This window comes from Martes martes (genome assembly GCF_963455335.1).
Source record: "Martes martes genome assembly, chromosome: 11".
NCBI classification, from domain to species: domain Eukaryota; kingdom Metazoa; phylum Chordata; class Mammalia; order Carnivora; family Mustelidae; genus Martes; species Martes martes.
Window position 1 is genome coordinate 18,479,668 of NC_137899.1, and position 22,875 is coordinate 18,502,542.

At 38.5% G+C, this 22,875-nt stretch overlaps 1 gene segment (V, D, J or C); it reads left to right on the plus strand.

Annotated features, from left to right (window-relative positions):
• Positions 1-397: 397 nt before the first annotated feature.
• LOC308352728 (T-cell receptor gamma chain C region DFL12-like) lies at positions 398-22,069 on the plus strand. The segment is given in 5 exons: positions 398-461; positions 9,850-10,179; positions 12,820-12,945; positions 20,402-20,449; positions 21,499-22,069.
• Positions 22,070-22,875: the final 806 nt, after the last annotated feature.

Consider the following 22,875-nt stretch of genomic DNA (forward strand, 5'->3'; position numbering starts at 1 on the left):
AGATTTTTATTTATTTATTTGACAGAGATCACAAGTAGGCAGAGAGGCAGGCAGAGAGAGAGGAAGGGAAGCAGGCTTCCCGCTGAGCAGAGAGCCCAATGTGGGGCTCGATCCCAGGACCCTGGGATCATGACCTGAGCTGAAGGCAGAGGCTTTAACCCACTGAGCCACCCGGGTGCCCCCAGCTCATCCATTCTTGAATACTTTTATATCTAATGTGATTTTTACCTGAGATTTATCTTTGTTTAATATTAGCAGTGCTTATATATATATATGTGTGTGTGTGTGTGTGTGTGTGTGTGTGTGTGTGTGTGTGTGTATATGTAAATATTGAAGAAATCTGGGCATAATTTTAAAGAGGTACAAAGGGAGATTTCTGTAAAAGCTTTTCAGACTGTGGAAGCTGTATAGCTGGAAGAAGCACAAAGTGTTTGGTCCTGGCACAATGCTCAGGGTTACAGGTAAAATATTGTTTATTTCCTCCTTATTAAGATAGGGAGGGGAGGCAGGTGGTGCAAGAGCAGCAGGCTAGGTGTTGGTGCTGGCTCAGCATTCTGGCTCTGGATTGGGCCACAGTGGTCACAAACAACATCCCGATCCTTGGAGAGGTAGTTGATTCTGTCCCAGTCCTACGTGGTAGTTGCTGCCCGGGCTAGCATAGAGGTTATTAACAAGAGCTAGCTAGAGCAACTGGGGGCCCCTGAAGGGTAGAGGTGTTAGGTCCCTTAGGGATTTCTGTGTTGAAAGATTTGTAAATAAATTTGTGTATCTTATTTTGATTCCAAAAATAACCAATGGAAAACAATGAACAAAAACTTGGTAAACTTGCTATTTTGTCTGAAGGCGATTCCTATTAGGATTCAACATATTTAACTGCACAAACATATCCAAGAATGTCATAAGCTGTTTCTTTTTTCCCAAACTCAGTCTAATAAATTTGTCCATCCTTTGTTAGACTTAGAGATAAAATTTTGCCTGCATAAAGGAGAACATCTCACAGGGATGTTTCTAGCCTATAGGATATAGTCAAATAAGTGTTTTCAAAGAGTTTTCACAAGGCTGGTGAAACATCGACAAAGTGAAAGAAATTATATATTTTGGTGTCTTTAGTGGTTGTGATCATAGGTACAGATGAATTCATAATTTTTTTAATTTTATTTTTTCAATGATCCAAGATTGTTTATGCACCACACCCAGTGCTCCCTACAATACGTGCCCTCCTTAATATCCACCACCAGGCCCTCCCAACCCCCCGCCCCTCTCCTCTCTAAAAGCCTCAGTTTGTTTAAAAGCAAATTTCTAGTCCCCTTTTTTCCAACTGACTGAAATATAAATTCTAGCACTCTAATTAAATAATGGTGATGCATATACAAATAATAAGCTGGAAAAAAATTTTCTAGGAGAATGAGGTGCAGAGAAAAATGTGGACTATGATTCTGGATCTATCATTTTCTTTATAATAATCCTTCAGCAAATAAATTATGATTCACTGGCTATTACTTTCTTAACAATATAAAAATAATACCCATTAGGGAAAAACTGGAAAAGAGAAAAAATAAAGTATTAAAAATTTATAATGATGGTTATTCTGTTAACATTTGCTATATTTCCATCCATTCATTCTGTGAAGGCAGCAAACATCTCAAGTAGATGTTGTGGACCTAAATCAGATTAAATATGGAAATATCTACTGCATAGGTTGGGACATGGTCATTCATTTAAAAAGTTAGTTCTGCAAAATCAAATTATCACCTAGTGGAGTTCTTTTTAAATCAGGAGTACAGAAAATTGTGTTAATTATGATCTAGTCTACAGATCACTTTAGAATAACTGGTCAGTATTTGCAGAGTAATTTCAATTTTTAAGACTCATTGCTACATGTTTCTAAAAATGAGTAGAATGTAGTAAGCATTACCTCATACATTATTAGCCCTGGCATAAGCTGATCTCTCATTTTTCAGTGGAAACATCTGGATACAAACAAGGGAAAGATTTTATAATTAAATATGTACAATTACACTAATCTACATATAAAGTCAAATATTTACTTTAAAAAAAGAGTTTTTTTTTTTTTAATTTATTTATTTGAGAGAGAGAGTGAGAAAGCACATGTAGGAGCTGGGGGAAGGGCCAGAGGGGGAAGCAGACTCCCTGCTGGGCAGGGTGCCCAAGGCAAAGGGCTGGATCCCAGGATCCTGGGATAATGACCTGAGCCAAAAGCAGATGCTTAATAGACTGAGCCACCTAGGTGTCCCTTAGATATTCACTTGTAATATTTCATATCTTCTTGGGACTCCTGGTTGGCTCAATCAGTCAAGGGTCTACCTTCAGCTCAGATCACATCCCAGGATTCTGGAATTGTGTCCCACATTGGACTCCTAGCTCAGCAGAGAGCCTGCTTCTCCCTCTGCCTGCTGCTCCCCTTGCTTGTGCTCTCTCTCTCTCTCCCTCTCACACTCTGATAAATAAATTAATAAATAGAATACTTAATATACTATATCTTCATTGGATTATACCTATGAATAAAAAATATATTATAACAAATATTACTTGAGAAATACTGGTTTTGCCTTCACATTTCATTAAAAATTTTATTCAGACTCGTATATTTCAGAGAAAATTTGTGAGTCATCTTAGGGTCTGAGTGTCTGTTTTGGGATACCTTTATGGTGATGTTACTGGATATTTTATTGGAAGATATTTTTATTCTCTTAAAAAATAAAAGCATTCTTTTCATTTATTATATTATTCTATATATGTGCAAGGTGAGCATAAAGTATAGAGACTTTAGTCCCAGGTAATATTTACCAAATCCATATTAAACTTCTATATTATTTTTTACCAATGTTACCTCTAAACTAGTTTTAATGGAGTTTATTTCAGGTTGATATCTTGTCCAACTGTATTGTTTGATTAAAGTAGAGTATTAAAGTGCATCTTTTAAAATGAGAGATTGCCCACACTGAAACATAAGGCAACCTCTGTTTTATGAGGCATAATTTTGGGAACAAAAGCTTCACCTTATGGTTTGGAATTTCAGTGTGTTTGAATTCTGAATGTTTTGCATCTATATTGCAGAGCAGGATTTGCAAATATCTACTCCCATTTTTCATGTCACCTTTAAAGTAGACCTTATTAAACTATCAAGATCTGGGGCAGAAAAAGAAACAAACTCTAATGTACAAACTTCATTTCTCATCTATTTATACTGCCTATTTCTAAAATCTATTTGAGAAGACCCAAGATACACAAATAGAGTTAGACCATGAAGTAAAAAAGAAGGTGAAAAACATAAGGGAAGTAGAAGAAAAAAGGCCTGTGATTATCTAGCAAGAAACATAGGGTAAAAATTTATGTTCAGGGACGCCTGGGTGGCTCAGTTGGTTAAGCGGCTGCCTTCGGCTCAGGTCATGATCCCGGCGTCCTGGGATCGAGTCCCACATCGGGCTCCTTGCTCCGCAGGGAGCCTGCTTCTCCCTCTGCCACTCTGTCTGCCTGTGCTCGCTCGCTCGCTCTCTCTCTCTCTGGCAAATAAATAAATAAAATCTTTAAAAAAAAAAATTTATGTTCAGTGGTAGGAGAAAAATGTAATGGAGTACATACTTTTTAACTGAGAAAATGAAGCACCATCACATTTTTTTTTTTTTATTTTCAGCATAACAGTATTCATTGTTTTTTCACCACACCCAGTGCTCCATGCAATCCGTGCCCTCCCTAATACCCACCACCTGGTTCCCCCAACCTCCCACCCCCCGCCCCTTCAAAACCCTCAGGTTGTTTTTCAGAGTCCGTAGTCTCTCATGGTTCACCTCCCCTTCCAATTTCCCAATCACCTCCCTTTTCCTCTCCATCTCCCCATGTCCTCCATGTTATTTGTTCCACCAAATTTTTAAATATATTTTTCCCACCATAAAATGATAAAAAGTCTTCAATACGTGAGTCCTTTAGGAGAAATGTGAAGTGAAAGAGTGGGCATTGCCTTCCATATCCATTTTATAAAATGGAAGAAATGGTCTTTAACAAACACATTTCATGCTCCCACTGCATCATTACTATGGGCACCATGACATTTAATGTCATCCACAGATGATGACCTTCAGCAGACCTGGTCAGTCAGGTGACAGTCTAGTGATCTAATGTGATAATGGAAGGCTTGGAAGACCAGACAACCAGCCATTGATCTAGTTATTACACCATGAAGGCTCACTGTAGGAGTCTGAAGCCAGACTTTGGACATGACCTGGGAGGAAGTCGATTTGAGGTAGAAATTACTGAGGAGATCTTGGAATGCTTATAGATTGTGCTGTTGTTGGGAAAAGTGCCATTTGCTTTGGAGAACACAGGTGAATCAGTTCTATGAACTAACTACATATTACTAGGCTTTACTAGCTTCCCTTTGATTTTCTTAGCACTGGAAATGCAGTGGATAAGATAGGACAAGTGATTCCCTAATAACTGGTGTGCAAAAGGTACATTTTCAGTGTTGATGGTTCAGAGAATTCCAGAAATAGTAGAGCAAGTGAAGTACAAATAAAGGAATGAATCTTGTTGCTTGATTGACATAGGCCCAGTTTTTATCCCCAAATATTGCATTCCCATTAGTAAGGGAAGGTTTGGTCCCATGAGATTAAAATGTCATGTTGGGGCACACAATCATCACAAACAAATTGCTAATAATAATGGTAGTGATAATTATAATCTCTTATTTTCTTTTTTATTTTACTTTATTTATTTATAAAGCCACTCTTAGCACAGTAGGTAGCGCATCAGTTTCACAATTTTATTTATTTATTTAACAGAGAGAGAGCACAAGCAGGGGGAACACCAGAGGGAAAGGGATAAACAGGCTCTCTACTGAGCAGGGAGCCCAATGTGGGGCTCAATCCCAGGACCCTGGCGTCATGACCTGAGCTGAAGGTAGACACTTAATTGACTGAACCACCAGGAGTCCCAATGATCTCTCATTTTCAAAGTATGTTTAGATGTGGAAATCGTAAGACAGATTTTAATACCAATCCTTCCAGTAAAGGTCAGCATAGACAACATTGCCCATACACTGTAATAGGATCTGACTTTGTGTCTGTGTAGACTTGCACAAAGTCCTCATGCACAGCATGTGTAACATTTGTCCCAAGAATGAAGTTGATCATGAAAGATGAGTTGTGTGAGTTGACACATTTCCTTTCCAGATGGTGAAAGGCTGTTGTCAGAGAGCCTGGACTTTGGACTCAGGGAGACCTGGAGCTCCAGCTCTACCACTGACTGCTTTTGTGAACTTGGGCAATTATTCTCTGGTCTCAGTTTCCTAATCCATAAGATGGGATAACAGAAAAAAAAATAGACTAACGGTGTATGAGCAGCATCACATGAAAATTAAATGAGAGACTGTGAGTAAGTTACTTGACATGTTGTCTAAAACATAGTGGGTGGTGCATAGATCTTACCCCGTTTCATACCTAAAGGGAGAATTGTATCCAGCATGGAGAGTAGTTTATAGTCAATCATAGCGACAGAGCAGAAATTCTCCAGAAGATTCAGCAGTACTTCTAACCACTGCAGTGGAAAGTTACCTTACTCTCCACTGATACAAAAAACTGGGGCACCTGGGTGGATCAGTTGGCTAAGTGTCTGCTTGCAGCTCAGGTCATGATCCCAGGGTCCTGGGATCAAGTCCCATGTCCAGCTCCCTGCTCAGCGGGGTATCTGCTTCTCTCTCTCCCTCTGCCCTTCTCCCCTGCTCATGCTCTCGGTCTCTCTCTCTCTCTCTCCCTCTCTCTCTCTCTCAAATAAATAAATAAAATCTTTAAAAAATGTCAGAAGAAAACCTTGAATTTAGAAGCATTTGCTTAATGGATTTTCCCTCACTTGGCACAAAAATGACGTCGGGCTTTTTTGTATTTTTGTATTGTCCTATGTACCTAAATCTTAATCCTTTGTCTTTTTTTTTTAATTAAATTTTTTATTTATTTTCAGCGTAACAGTATTCATTGTTTTTTCACCACACCCAGTGCTCCATGCAATCTGTGCCCTCCCTAATACCCACCACCTGGTTCCCCCACCCTCCCACCCCGCCCCTTCTAAACCCTCAGGTTGTTTTTCAGAGTCCATAGTCTCTCATGGTTCACCTCCCCTTCCAATTTCCCTCAACTCCCTTCTCCTCTCCATCTACCCTTGTCCTCTATATTATTTGTTATGCTCCACCAATAAGTGAAACCATATGATACTTGACTTTCTCTGTTTGACTTATTTCACTCAGCATAATCTCTTCTAGTCCTGTCCATGTTGCTACAAAAGTTGGGTATTTGTCCTTTCTGATGGAGGCATAATACTCCATAGTGTATATGGGCCACATCTTCCTTATCCATTCATCCGTTGAAGGGCATCTTGGTTCTTTCCACAGTTTGGCGACCGTGGCCATTGCTGCTATAAACATTGGGGTACAGATGGCCCTTCTTTTCACTACATCTGTATCTTTGGGGTAAATACCCAGTAGTGCACTTGCAGGGTCATAGGGAAGATCTATTTTTAATTTCCTGAGGAATCTCCACACTGTTCTCCAAAGTGGCTGCACTAGTTTGCATTCCCACCAACAGTGTAAGAGGGTTCCCCTTTCTCCACATCCTCTCCAACACACGTTGTTTCCTGTCTTGATAATTTTGGCCATTCTAACTGGTGTAAGGTGGTATCTCAATGTGGTTTTGATTTGAATCTCCCTGATGGCTAGTGATGATGAACATTTTTTCATGTGTCTGGTAGCCATTTGTATGTCTTCATTGGAGAAGTGTCTGTTCATATCTTCTGCCCATTTTTTAATATGATTATCTGTTTTGTGTGTGTTGAGTTTGAGGAGTTCTTTATAGATCTTGGATATCAACCTTTTATCTGTACTGTCATTTGCAAATATCTTCTCCCATTCCGTGGGTTGCCTCTTTGTTTTGATGACTGTTTCTTTTGCTGTGCAGAAGCTTTTGATCTTGATGAAGTCCCAAAAGTTCATCTTTGCCTTTGTTTCCTTTGCCTTTGGAGACATATCTTGAAAGAAGTTGCTGTGGCTGATATCAAAGAGGTTACTCCCTATGTTCTCCTCGAGGATTCTGATGGATTCCTGTCTCACGTTGAGGTCTTTTACCCATTTCAAGTTTATCTTTGTGTACGGTGTAAGAGAATGGTCAAGTTTCATTCTTCTACATATAGCTGTCCAGTTTTCCCAGCACCATTTATTGAAGAGACTGTCTTTTTTCCACTGGATATTTTTTCCTGTTTTGTCAAAGATTATTTGACCATAGAGTTGAGGGTTTGTCTTAATTGATATAATGTGTAACACCAAGTTTGGGTTTCATACTGGTATTTAGTGGAAAAACAATTAAAATTTGAAATTTTATTTAGTATATACTTAGAAATACAGTTAGGGATACAATTAGTACTTTTAAATATACTTTAAAATGTCATAAATTTGAAATTCATATTTACATATGAAATAGCTTTAATTATTTATTTAATAAAAGAAAAATGAGAAGAATGAAATAGAGGAATTTTGAAACAATATTAATATGCAGGTTTGCAATACCCTACTTAATTGAATATGTGGTTGCATTTGGTTAGTTTATATAGTTTCATACTACTTCATATTCATCAAATATATATAACAAAGGCAATTTACCAGAAGTATTTTTTGTTATGAATATATATAAATGTATCGGAAAAATTTATTTATTTTGTAAACTGGTTTTTATTTCATACATCAAGTGATTGTGGCCCTAAAAAATATTCTTAATAAGTTTAATAAAGAATGTTGAGGGGCACCTGGGTGACTCATTTGGTTAAGCATCTGGTCATGATTTAAGGTTTGTGGGATCCAGCCCTGAACCCTGTGTTGGGCTTCAGGTGTCTGTTCTGGATTTTCTCCCCCCCTTACTCTGCACCCCCCAACCCCATGCATTCTCTTTTTCTCTGCATAAAATAAATAAATAAAATCTTTTTTTAAAAAAGAACATTAAAAGAAAAACTATGTAATATAGTTATGTAAAATATAGACACTAGCCACATATAATCAAGAACACTATTTAATGCTCAGGTAACTATCACATTTAGATAGTTATGGAAGTTCAAGATTCCTACTATCCTGTAAAGAATGAACCTTCAGGAATCTAGCTAAGGAAAAGTGACAGGAGGTAAACATGTGGTCTTACCATCCAGAAATTTTCCAAATTCATCATTTGATTTTCAAGTGATGAATCAGAGGTATTCCTAACAAAAACCAATTTTTTTAAGATGAAAACTAGATTCTTTAATGTAATGACTAGAGGCAAAAATTATGTAAATATTGTGTACTTTGAAAAATAAATCTTGCTTTATATAACGTGCTTTTAAAATTAAAAACAAAGTATATGGTTGAGTAAATATATAGTGTCTTACTATTATAATCAGAAAAATACTATTGGCACTATAAGGAAGATGTGCAAAATTAAAACAAGTACATTATGACCGAATGCCTATTTATAGCATGAATTTAAAAGCTCATCATTATTTGCTTACTAATTTAGTATAAAAATCAAGAGTTTCGTGCACAGACAAAAATTCTGAAGAATTCTTTTCTTTTCTTCTCAACAGAGAAATTCAGTTCTTTTCACAGGAAGTTGCCCATGAAATTATTATTCTAAAATCAATAAAGCATTTGTGTTTCAGTTGGAACTCAAACTGGAAAGTGTTCTACATTTACAATTTAAATTATTAATTAATAATAAATATATAACCAAGGAATATTCCAGCATTCAAGTGGCATGCCCTTGGAAACCATGATGCATCAGTATATAATTTGACATTAAGTCTACAAGAAACTCTGGACCATAACTGTTCACATGACACCATTAGATATAACTTTATTCAGCAGGTGAAATGAAAGAAAATTGTGGACTACTACAACAAGTTCAGGAGCCTTGTAGGGCAGATTCAAATCTGGGGAGAGGTGCTGAGTCAAAATATGGTATCTTCTTAGTCATGTTTCAACTTCAAATGAAATTCCAATGTAAAGTGTAATTTTAGTCAAAATTTCCTAAAGCAAAACAAAATTATGTCCAGTGCATTACTTGATTATGTTACTATAAGCACATTTCTGAAAATAATCAATGAGTTTTTTAAAATAGAAGTTTTGGAAATATGTCCATTTTTTTTTCTAAATTTAAGCCATTGTACATAACTGGAGGTGCAGCATTAAACATAGCCCTACTCAAAATCCTGGCATTTTTCAGGTGTGAGAGGGAGATGTTCTATAAAATCAGAAATCAGGGGTGCCTGGGTGGCTCAGTGGGTTAAACCTCTGCCTTCAGCTCAGGTCACGATCTCAGGGTCCTGGGATCGAGCCCCGCATCAGAGTCTCTGCTCAGGAAGGATCCTACTTCCCCCTCTCTCTCTGCTTGCCTCTCTGCCTGCTTGTGATCTCTCTCTCTGTCAAATAAATAAATAAAAATCTTTTTAAAAAATCAGAAATCAAGGAGAATAGAATTCCAGTACACAGAGGTGGTCATGGGATCCATATTTGTAACTAAAAGTTTAACTTGATAGATTCCCATTCAAACAACGACTGTATTGTGTAAAAATATTCCATGTTTTGATCCAGGCCTTTTCACTTAATAGCTGTGACTTTGGGCAAGTTACATAACCTTTATAACCTTTTTTTGCATGGAAATTAAGAAGATAAGCACCCCATAATCCACTGTGGATGAAAGGCCATAGTAGGCACTAATTCTATGGAAATCTTTCCTTCTGCTTACTGTATGCTGGGTCATCTCAAACCACACAATATATTTGTGTTTCTCTAATAATGTTTTGTTATTCCATTTTCTCCCACAGATAAAAGTCCTGATGAAGATATTTCCCCCAAGCCTACAATTTTCTTTCCTTCAATTGCTGAAATAAAACTCTGTAAGGCTGGGACATATCTTTGTCTCCTTGAAGATTTTTTCCCTGATGTTTTCAAGATAGATTGGAAAGAAAAGGATGGCAAAACAATTCTAAAATCCCAGCAGGGAGACACCATGAAGACTAACGACACATACATGAAATTCAGCTGGCTGACCGTGACTGGAGTGTCAATGGATAAAGAACACAAATGTATCATCAAACACGAGCAGGATAAGGGAAAGGTAGATCAAGAGATTCTTTTTCCTTCAATAAACAAAGGTATGTACATATAAACATGAACGCAACCTCCCAGAACCCTTTGTTTCAAAGGGAAAACTCAACCTTTTCTGTCAAGTATTAATGAAACAAGCAATTAGAAATTATTTTATTTAATGCTGTTGCCTTTAATGGTAGCATAAATATGTTGCTTTTTACTCACAGAAGTCAAATAGCATAGGCTTTGTTGGGTGCCTGGGTGGCTCAGTTGGTTGAGTGTCTGATTCTTCATTCAGCTCAGGTCATCTCAGGGTTCTGAGATGGAATGCAGTTTTGGGCTCCATTCTCAGCACTTAGTCTGCTTGAGTTTCTGTCCCTTCGCCCTGTCTTCCAAGTGCGAGCTCTCTCTCTCTCAAAGTAAATAAATAAATATTTTTTTAAATTAAAAAAAAAATACTATGGGCTTTTGGATGCCTGGATGAGTCAGTTGGTTAAACATCTGCCTTCAGTTCAGGTTATGAGCCCAGAGTTCTGGGATTGAGTCCAGCACCAGACTTCTTGCTTAACAGAGAGCCTGCTTCTCCTTCTGCCTGCCGCCCCCCCTGCTTGTGCTCTCTCTCTCTCTCTCTCTGACAAATAAATAAATAAAATCCTAAAAAATAATAAAAATAAAAGACAGAATGGGCTTTGGGACATACAGAGAAGAAGAAAAAGAATAATTCATTTAGCTTTTCTCACCTCAGTTTTATCATCCAAAATATTAATGTCACAGTGATATTCTTTATAGTCATTTCATGGATTAAATGAAATAATACACATGGAAACACCTAGCAACCTCACACACAAGAAATGTTCAGGGAGTTCGCTTTTGATGACTTTACTTGATCAGGAAATAAGAACAATTATATAGCTTTCAAGAATGTTCTACTCAGCAAAGTCCTTCTCACTTCATTCTTTCTCTACTCAAAGTATAACCCATAAACAAGAGTTATAGAGGTCAAAATGCTGTCCATTTAAAGATTGTGGTTCAACAACTGTTGGGTCCCCAATGTTGGGTCCCCCAATAATGGGTCCATGATTAAAGGAGCGAGACAAAGCAAAGGTCAAGCAAAGCTTTATTTCACACCAAGCATCGAGAATCAAACTGAAGGTTCAGGGCCGGGCCTCTTACAGAGAGGGTGACCCCTTCCCTGCCTCAAAGACTAACTTTTATAAGCAAAGGCCATGTGTTTGGGCCTGGCCACACACAGGTGGCAAATGAGATTGTAAAACACACAAAAAGCTGCACAGTCATGCTAGGTCACCCATAAGTGACCAATTAAATTACAGTTTACCCTATAGTAGACATTTGAACTAGCCTATCACCTTGGTGAGAATTGGTGCCCAAAAGGTGGGGCCCATACTCCTTGATAGCTAGGGAGACAGTATGTGCGCTTTACTGATTGGATGTCTCCACCTGACCCGACTCATCCCTACATTCAGGCTGCTATCTCTACCTGACCTGACCCACCCTGGTATTTGGGCTTTGTTACCTGGAACTGGTTTCCCGGGGACTTGCTTTTAAGTAAGTTCCCCTGGGGCGGGGCAGGGTCAATTTAAGTTTTACTGCATAAACAACAAAATGGCTGTTCAACCAAGGTGGGGCCACTCTGGCTAAATATGCCCTTATGCAACAACAACAAAAAAATAGTAATTTGGCTGCTAAGGTAGGTAATAGTATGATCTTGGGTTTTTCAGAATTGTATTTTATGTACCACCATAAAGTAAAATTTGGTAAGTAGAGATGGGTGAGGTTGATGTGTACATTCTTCCATTCTACACAATGAATGTATTTCTTACCATGAGTAAAAGTGACTCAGCAAATATCTGTTGCAGTCCTAGTGTGTTCCAGGCCTGAAAAGGATGCAGGATGAACTACTGTCCCAAGGAGGATGGCTACAATAGATAGTACAATAGATACTTCTACAATAGATACTTCTTTTCCTAATCACTCAGGGTCACTTATGATTCAGGCATGGTATCCCAAAAGACCCCCATTGGTGTAGACACTGGTCATATTTAGACAGTGTGGGCAGACAGCAGAATGTGCCCAGATCCCACCGTGATTCAGTAACTCACTAGACTCAGAAGCCAAGTCAAGCCCTGACATTAACATCACGGACCAAGGCCACAGAGGGCCCATAAGAAAGAATCAGTTTGTACTTTTCCCTGTGGCTCACAGGCACTTTTTAAGCAATGGGGAAATAGTACATAACAAGAACTGTGAAGAGCTTTGCTATATACAAGCTTGAATTTCTGAAGTAAGACTTTGTCTTCTTGGAGTGTTGAAAGACCCAAAATAGCAACACTTAGCTTATGGCCCCAAGTTAGTAAAGCAAGACTTAATACTTAATCCAAGTGCAATCTCAACCCCCCAAAAGAGTAACCTTTAACCAGTCAATATGGAAATTTCCTGTTCAGCCCCAGAAAGTTTCCTGACTGACCCACTCTTTCCCCTTGGGAGGGTGACTGCCTAAAACAATGGATTCTTTGGTGAGAATTTCCTTTTTTCCACTCCTTATTGTTTAAACCTTTTCCTTTCCTGTAGTCTTTTGGAGCTCCCCTCTATTTGATAATGGGTTGCTGTGTGATTCATTAATGGATTGATTAATATCACCATTAGATCTTTAACATTTACTTGGTTGAATTTCTATTCTTTAACAGATTTGCTGCCAGCACTGGAATATGAATTGGACTCCCAGGGACATTCAGAGACAAAGCAAAACAAAGAGGTGTTAACTGTGAGCCCTTTGAGTTCGGGATCTTTCTCACTTATTCCAAGGGCTGTGGGTGAGTTCTTTGGTTCTAAGCTCCACTCTCTTTGGGTTTGAACTCCTTATCTAATTGGCTTTGCTTTACAGGGCAGGTCAACCTGGACTGGCAGAGTTCTATTCCACTGTTAAGTTGAGCTGGAAGATTTGGAGCCCCATTGATCTGGCATTATTTGCACAGAGACAACTGAAGGGACAAAAGGGCCTGCCGGGAACCAAGCCCCTAATGATCTAGATCAAACTCCTCAGGTGGAAACTTCAGCAAGTTCCTAGGAGAATTGTTGGTGATGCACAGAGTCTTCTTGTGGCCAGAACTCAGTAGCATCTCTTACTTCCCATACATTATTGTGCACATAATTGTCTGTCTTCATTTGTGTAGATAAAGCTACTGGTAACAGGGAAAGGTGGAAAAAGCCACAAAAAATGGCAGGCAGGAGTCAAGCATTTAAAGGCTGTAAGAGCATTTGCTACCTCAAGAAAACTTCTTGACAGTATAAGTTGTTCACAAAATAGGTTGGATCAGCACCAGGTCACCCATCAACCTCAAAAAAACTTCTGTGCAAGGAGCTACCATGTAAAATACACACAATCCCCAATTCCAGGACACATCCTTTTTAGGTGTTTGTTTGGTTCTGAGATGCCCATGTCTTAGCTAATGGGATCCTTACATTCTAAACAGTCAAGCGCACAATTTTCTGATATTGGTGTTTATTTTTTACCTAAAAACTATATTCCCAGATTACATATATCTTGTAAAATTACAAAATCAAGTCTGTTGTGTGTTCTTGGGAACTGGCTTGGTAACCATCAGGTTGAAGGCCCCAAAATAATGCCAGAGAGAAATTTGGGGTCTAACTCACTTGCGGCCAGATACGGCTGGACTGGGGTGTGGGTTAACTCCATTTGAGGCTAATGTCCTACAAAATTACTGCCAGACCTCAGGGCAATGACCACCTAAAAATACAATGGCCATATGGGGGAACTCTCTTACTAGATAAGATCTTTAAGAAGTACCCTTAAAAGAAAGGGTTCCTCAATTAAACAGAAGCCTTTATGGTTAAACATTCGAAGGTCCTTTCATTTAAAGACTCATTGCAAAAGACTAATGAAAAATTAATAATGGAAGAGGTACATAAAACCAAAGACTATAAGACTGTTCCACTCTTTGCTCCTTTGAGCACTCATTGTAGCCTGAATTGATTTTCCACTCTGAAAAGACAACAGCCATAAACAGAAGACTACCAAATTCATGGCATTACAGACACCCCCATATCTACCTTCGCAGGATGGCGCCCAAATGAACCCATCCCAGAGTTGATGAAACTGGCTGGTTTCTGGCAAACAGACACATTATTCTCTCAAACAGAAAGTGGGAATTCTGGTAAATTCCATGACCCGCAGAAGCAGTCCTGAAATAGCTGGCAGAATCCAGGAATGGATGGAAACCCTTAGCAGGATCAGCACCTTCTGAATCTCTGTCCACAGTACTTGGTCCAGAGAGGATGATAAAATTTAACATTGTCTCATCCTTTTCAAATCCAGACCCATTGCTATTGATCCTTTCTTTCGCAGAGATAGCTATTGCCTTCTTGCTGGTGGCATCCTGCATGACTGCTCTCAGCTTTCTGCCTGCCTGGGTTGTGAGTCTGGTTGGTTCCTTCCTTTGGCTCTCACTGTGAGTGACTCTGGATCTTGGGAGGTAGTATCAGTTGAATCTTCTTTAAGGACTCTGGGAACACAGAAGGGTATTATTCCACATTCCAGAGATCCTTAAAATTAAAACTATACACCCAAAGGGAAGGAAGCAAATTGAGGCTCATGTGCTCAGATAGATTGGTTCAACCTATGTCATTTCACGCAAAGCCAAGGCTTTGAGTAACTGAGAGCACCTGTCTGGCAAATCTTTACAGAGCTTGAAATGCAGCTCTTGAGGCAATTCAAAGTTCCCCTATTCCTTTACCTACCCCAAGCTTCTCCTATTTATGGAAAAGGGCTTAAAATGATTGATTTGAGGAAAGCACAGTCTTTCTTGGAAGAACTAACATTCTTTCTCTGTGCTCAAAGTTATACATCTTACCATGTCTTTAAAATATAAACACAGGCCACAAGTGCCTGATACTGAGGGAAACAAGGGCAAAAAGGCCTTTTTAAAATACAAACTGCTGGGGCGCCTGGGTGGCTCAGTGGGTTAAAGCCTCTGCCTTGGGCTCAGGTCATGATCCCAGGGTCCTGGGATCGAGCCCCCCACATTGGGCTCTCTGCTCAGTGGGGAGCCTGCTTCTCTTCCTCTCTCTGCCTGCCTCTCTGCCTGCTTGTGATCTCTGTCAAATAAATAAATAAAATCTTAAAAATCTTAAAAAATAAAATAAAATACAAACTGCTAAAGGGCTCTTTTCCCTAAACTCTAGCACAGTGTCAATAATTCCAGAGACAAATACAAATCTTAACATTTTCACCATAAATACTAGTGGCTCTGGGGTCTTTGCATCAGTCTGTGTGTCCATAAATATACATTGTCAGTGTGTGATATTTTTCTCTCTGGATGGTTTTGCCAAAATTAATTTGTAAAGAGCTCTATTTCCTTGGTTTGAACATAAGCACTTATGAGGACTGGGCATTCTAAAATTCTCAGAAAGACTGAAACTGACTCACATGTATTTCAACTTCACAGGCCCTGAGCAAATATTTGGTTATGGGTTTCAGTAAAACAGACATATCTTTATTGCTTTATCAGCACAAAAATTACAAATTTCAGGTGCCTAGATTTATTAAAAGTCAAGTAAGTTGATGATATCTCTATTACAAAATGTTACAGGAAATAGCTTGGGACAGTGATGGACTTTGATGTTTCATAAGGTTTTTTTTTAATTTTATTTTTATTCCAGTTAATTAACACACTGAATTATATTAGTTTCATGTGCACAGTATAGTGATTCAATACTTCCTTACATCACCTGTGCACATCAGGACAAGTACCCTCCTTAATCCCCATCACCTATTCCACTCATGCCTCCCCATGTGTCATTAAGTTTTTATGGACAGTTTCAGCTAAACTGTTAGGAACAAGTACATTGAAGAGATGAAAAAAAAAATACAAAATTTTAGCTGAAGTTTTAAATAGTCTCCCAAATGTTTTGGGGAACTTAAAATCTTAAGGTTTTGCTAAGATAAGTCACCTGTTAAGTTTTATACATTAAGTATCTAGATCACTTCCAAGCAAGATAAAATACTGAAGTATTAATGAATGAACATAGGTTTATCTAGTTTTGGTTTCCTTATTGCAGAGAAACTGAAGATAAATGTGGTTCTGGTCATAAACATATTTTGTGCTTTACTGAAAGATTTAAAACACATTTCTAGAAAGTACAAAATGTGTTCATAAATTTACCAATCTAAAGAATGCTGGTTAAAGATTGTTCACAACTACTCACTTACTAATTTCTTTAAAAGTGAAGTTTTCTAAGGTTACAAATTCAAGTATATTTAATGCATACTACTGGAAATAATATGGGAAATCCAGAATATAAGGAAAGTAAGGTGTATATTTTTAGTAAGAAAAAGTGTGAGGAATGGAAATATATTTTTTAAGGAGAAAAAAAGGATTCTGTCCCAAAGAGAGGCTGGTCATCCAAAGAGGTTACCTGAGTGGATCAGTCAGGTAAGTGTCTGCCTTTGGCTTAGACCATGATCTCAGTGTCCTGGGATTGAGTCCCCCATCAGGCTCTCTGCTCAGCAAAGAGTTTGCTTCTCCCTCTCCCTCTGTCCCTGCTCCTGTGCTCTCTCTCTAAAATAAATAAATAACATCTTTATTAAAAAAACAAAGAAGGTAAACTCAGGGCAAAATCTCAACATGAAAGAATATTGAAAAGGTTTGTACAAAGGGGATCTTAGGAAGGGACTTACTAAGATTGGAATAAAAGATTTTCATATGAAAAGTAAGCTAGTGCAACATTAGAATTTAGTTTTCTCTCTGCTAAAAGGACAAATGGTTTTTGGGCTTTGTTTGTTTTCTTTGGCATTTTGGTCTGCTTATTTAAATCTCTTTGACCAAGAACATTCCAAAGGATTTGTTAAACTAGTTTGCTTATTTTGTATGTCAAATTATACGGGAAGTATTGTCATCTTTGTGCTGTGTTTGTAAGATTGTGGCATATGTGACTTATGTCCATTCTGGTTCTACAAAAATGGCCCCTTATTGCCAGACTTTGGCTTTCCTGATGTCCTTGTAACATGGCACCAATCTGCTTCTGAATCAGAGAAATTAAAGAGGGTATATATGGCAGTGTATTAAAGAAAGACTCAGGACTAAGGGAAAACCATGAACGTCACTTTGTTCTTCCAAGCTCCCTGACAAACCCCATTTCTCTTGATTTTTGTTTTTTGTTTTTTGGTTTTTTTTTTCTTTCATTTCTCTATCCACCATAGGGCATTTAAAATGATTCAAATTATAAGTCAGTGGGGAGACTTCTATAATAGTACAAAATGGTTTTCCATCAATGTTCATAATCCTGGAAAAATTATTTCTCCAGAGGCTTCTTGCCTTGTCCCTCTGGACCCTTAGAACACCTGCAGCTGGAATTCATTCCACTGCCACTTAGTGTGGATTTTCAATATGCTATTGTCATTGTTTGCATATTTTCTGGGTGGGTTTAAGTCTTTCTCTGCCAAGACGCTGATGCTCTCATTGTGCCAAAGACACTGTTAAAAATGGGTTTCTCCCTTGGGGCACACCTTCTGTGACCTCCAGTGACCAAGGCCCCTACTTCACTGGGTAAATCATAGGAACCTTTAGGAAAACCTTACAAGTTTCTTGGAATTGTCTCAGTGTATAACCTTCTGCTGATCCTTTGTGTGGCCTGCTAATATGACAAGCCAGTTTCCAATGTCTGATGCTCAAGCCTGTCATCACCAGGTTATGGAAGCCTTCCTATATCACAATTAAAAGGATCCTCTCAGTCACAGGTATTTAGGTGTTTTAGACACAACATTAGAGGAAGATAGCCCCCAAACCCCAGTAGAAGAGGGACCTTACCTAGTGTTTCTGCTGTAAACTAAAAGGTATTGAACCTCAGGTGCACATCACATAGCTACAGAAATCTCCACCTGACACCTGGTCCTGCCCAGACCCTGGAGTTTCTGAATCAAATTGAGGAAAGAGAAGTAGCTGACATAGAAATAGACTGCTTTCACCAAAACAAGGATTCAAGACTCCATACTTTAACTAAATACGAAATCATTTCTCCCTCTTTTCTTTTCCTTTACTCTGGTAATGGCCTGTTTCTCCCACATCATTGCCAAGGGGGTTAACCTCTGGAATTAAGAGCAATATTTTATTTCAGGCTAGCAGATAATCTAACCTTGGTCCTAAATTTTCTCAGGGTAAATAAGACAACTAATTGTTTGACTCCCCTAAAGTTACATATAGATTTAATAGGGACTACCAAGAAACCTCCAGTATTTACTCTTGTGACTGGCCCTAATTCCCTGGTAAGGGATAACTGTAAATAAGGTATGATCAAGACTTTTTCCTCCATTCTTGAAATTGTTGCTGAATCCCTTGCTAAAGTGATGGCTGCCCAACAAAATTCCTTAGACTCTGGCCAAAGCAGTTCTTCAAAGTGAGATAGCCCTTGTTTATGGCTGAGCAAGGCTGGATCTGTGCTGTAGGCAGTACCATGTGCTATATCCAGATGAACACTATTGGGGACATTGATACCGAACAACATCAGATTATTGTGCAAACCATGTGGCTTAACAGAGTGACTCCTTCAACAGGGTCTTTCTTACTTATTTGATTTTAATTGCTTTGAGTCTTGGGGACCATGGCATCAAATAGCTCTTCAAACATGGGGAATTATCCCATTTATAGGCATCGTTAACAATCTGCCTGATGTATTACATTCTCTCAAAAGCTTGACATGCAAATTCAAAGCCAGTAATCTCCAAGTAAATTATTTTTCAAGACTGGAACACACGAAAGAATGAAGAGAATGACCAACTCAAAAATTGTAAACCTGAAGTGGTAACCTGTAAATACCACAAGGGTTAAGTGAAAAGGTTAAGACCTGTTAATATCACCCAGAAGAACAACAAATACTGAGAACTTCAGAGCAGTTGCTGAGAGTGGTGTTAATGCCTTCAATTTAGAACCCATCTCTCAGTTAAACTGAGAGTCTGATCAAAAGGATCTGTTAAAAAGGAAAACCACAGGCTCAAAATGCACTCCTTTAGCTGAAGGCCACAAATCAGTATACCAAGTCTTTGTACCTACCCAACTGCAGTTTTAACACCCAGAAGTGTAACCTGTAACCAGTAGACGTGGGAATTTCCTGATCAGCACTAGGAACTTTGCTGACAAGTCCCTCCATAACCTTAGGAGCGTGACATTGCCTGAAAGCATGGATTCCTTGCTAATAATTTCTTTTTCACTCCCTCTCTATCTTGAAAAACCTCTTTCCTGTAGCCCTTTGGAGTTCTCCTCTACTTGATAGATAGGATGTTGCCTGATTCATGAACAGGCTGATAAAAACAGCCAATTAGATTTTCAAAATTTCCTGGGTTGCATTTTTCTTATTTCACAGATTCTTAGTTTGCCCAATGATCAAATTTGGTTTAAACATTTACCTTTGCTTCCACCTGAATTGTGAGGAAGAGCAAATGAGATGATGTCACAAAATGCTTGCTGTTGAAAACATAACATGGATGAATTTATTTGTATATTTATTATATTTACTTGTATCCTCTCCTAAAATTAACTAAAATAAGATTATACAGACAACTCTAATTTTTAATTTCTGCAACTAACAGAGAGGAAGCAAGTGAAAAATGCATAAATTTAATTCAACAATTGGGCTGAACTATCCTGTTAGGTTTTGATTTTTCTAGTGATCAAAGAAAAGTAAAAAAATATAGTAAGTTCCATGGTGATGATTATGGTAAGAGAAAAGTTCCTGTTCATGATGTGTTTTATGTGGCACCTATTTCTTAAAGGAATATCTCCCAAGGTCTTCTCATAGCAACAAAATTAATGAAGACATTTCTGTTAATGCAATTCTACAGCAGATTTCTAGTGGTGGTTCTTGGAAGCTTGTGCTTTCTCTCTGACAAATAAATAAAATCTTTAAAAATAAATAAATAAAAAGAACATCTACTTTGTAACAGAAACTGTGCTAGGAGCTATGAACACAGAAGGAAACATGATAGTCTTAAACATTACCCTCCAGTTGTAAGAAAAAAAAATGCATCATTCATAATTTGCAATATCTTTAGGTGCAGAAATGCAGTGTATTAATTGATCTACTGAATCACGTAAAATCAGACCAACTGTTTCTGGAATTGTGGAGCTCATGTTTGTAATGTCTCTCTTCTCTTTGTTGATCAGTTCTATCTATCATCTATCTATCCTCTATCCACAACATAGAAACATCAAAAAAGGGATGTGAAAAAATAAATAACACGTGTTCTCATTTCTTTAGAGCTTGCTGCTATTAACTCCACAAAATCTTCTCTGAATGATGAAAATGGTAAGTTTTGCTCTATGTTTGCCTTTATTTTATGCTGTAGCATTTTTTCCTCCTGATCAATGTAACCGTTGAATTTCCCTGACTTCAGGGAGAAGCTTCAGAATGGCTGGATCTTGCAATAAAGCTGATTGATATTTTAAGTCAGTCCATCATTTCTCAGGAGTGTTCCTCACACAGTAAATGGTGGTTTGGGTGTGAAAAGACTATAAATTAGGGATGCAGTGATGCGCTCTGAATTCCTTCAACAACAGACTTCACTTACTTCTGTGGTCTTTGTTTCTATTGACTTGAGGACATGCTATCATTTTGCTTTTATATTTTTAAGCCTCTATTCTTGCTGGTGGTTGATAACATCAACTGACACTGAGAGATTCTCAAACAGAGGTGTTGTGTTGGACTGTGAATGCATTTTGTTTAGTTCTCTTAATACTCATTGTGAAAGATTTTATTCCCACTTTATACATGAGCAGCCTAGAAAGTGTTCTTAAATGCCATGTTGCTGGGATTAAAATCTGGATTCTCATACTTACTACTTGGATGAAATTAGACAAATAGATTCTCTCTGTGTTCTCTGTTTATTTGTAAAATGGGAATGAAGATAATGATCTCATAGGTTATAAAAATTAAATAAGATTCAGGCTTTGCATGTGAAATTCTCAAAATAAGTGACATTTAGTTTGTACTTAATGGATATTGCCTCTTGTTTTACTTAAAGACATGGTGGGGAGGAAGAAATGCTAAAATATATTTCTCATCAATGCTTTTTTTCCCATTGGATTCATTCTTTATAAACACAACCTTACTTTTTAATATTTTGGAAAATTCTAGGTGAATTTCACAGATGTGTGACTGATGTGACCTACAAACTAGGTTCTGAGTTCTTTTGGTGGTGGTGGTGGTGGTGATATAGATATTTACTATCTGTTTGTGCTGGTGTGAATGTGTCACTTGAACCTAAGTCATCAGAAATGTATACCATCACCCCTTAGCCATTAATAAATCCTAGCCTTTCAAAACAACACATGAAATTAATAAAATGCTTCTTTTAGACACCCTGCAGCTGCAGCTCATGAACACATCTGCCTACTACACCTACCTCCTCCTCTTCCTGAAGAGCGTGGTCTACTCCATCATCACCGCCATCTGTCTGCTTGGGAGACCAGCACTCTATAGCAATGGGAAGAGTTCCTAACACATGGTGGCACAAGGTTCCACTTTTTCCCATTGGCTATTGTCCCTAAACATCTCTGCTGAGGATCAAGTGGGGTTTTCTTTCTGAGATTGGGTTATTTCCATTCTCATGTGTCTTCTTCTACGGCGTCATTATTGCAGAACCGATTTACGCACCACTGGGCAAACAGAAGCTTTCATTTTGCAGCTAGAACAAATCCTGCCATGACTCAGGGGCGGGGCCATGGGGTTTCAGCACTGCTCTCTCCTTAATGTCTACCAGCTCCTCAGCCCCTCAGTCCACATGCTTCTGAGTACAGCCAGCATGCAGTCTCTTGGACTTTTTAACCAGATGATTACCTGAAAGCTTTTTTTTTTTACATACCTTGAAACCACCATTCTCGCTACCTGGAACTTGTGCTGTTTTTTATAATGGCCACAATAAAAGCAATAAAAAAATCTACTTTGCTTGTGTTCTTTCATTTGGTGCAATCTAACTCAGAGTCCAAGGTAAGGGACAGTATGACAACTGAGCCATCCAGTTCAACATTGGTTGTAATAATGGTCAATTCCACATTTCTAATTCTTGCCCTGAGATGCCATCTTTGGGGCACTGGCCCCAGGGGAAACCACAGCCAGTGAAGGTGCCCAGCTTATTTCTCCTTCAAAGGTCAGTAGATTCAGATCATTTGGTTGAAGACACTCTGGTGGCAACAGTAATAACCTGCCACATGACTGGTGGGTGTGCTTAGACCTGTCCCAATGTGTCACGGGTACCACGTTCCTGATGTCACAAGAACCCCATGAGAGCTGCACTAACACCAGAAAGGTAGGGTGAAGGAGGGAGATAAGTGCTTGACTCTGCACCCCAAGTGCCTAGATTTAAATCTTGGTGCTATTGTTCTCATTTGTCAAATGGAGTTACAGTGATTAGTCTCCTGTCGTTGTGTAGTTGAGATGAAATAATTTTGTTGGGTACATGCAGGTCCTCAACAGCATTTGCATCTACTGTTGGCAGCTCTAAGTTGGAAATAATAGAAACGCACATGCACACATACACGTACTACAAGTTGGACACTCATTTACATGTATGTGTTTATTTCTACAAATATTCCTTCCCCAACTGGACCTGGGCTGCCCTGGACTGGGAGATGCAGAGAGGGAAGGGTGGTGGTTCAGGAAACAGTGTGGGTGGAAGGAGGGCACTGGGGTGGTGATGGTGTTTTATTTTCCCAGGGTTTTTTGTTTTGTTTTGT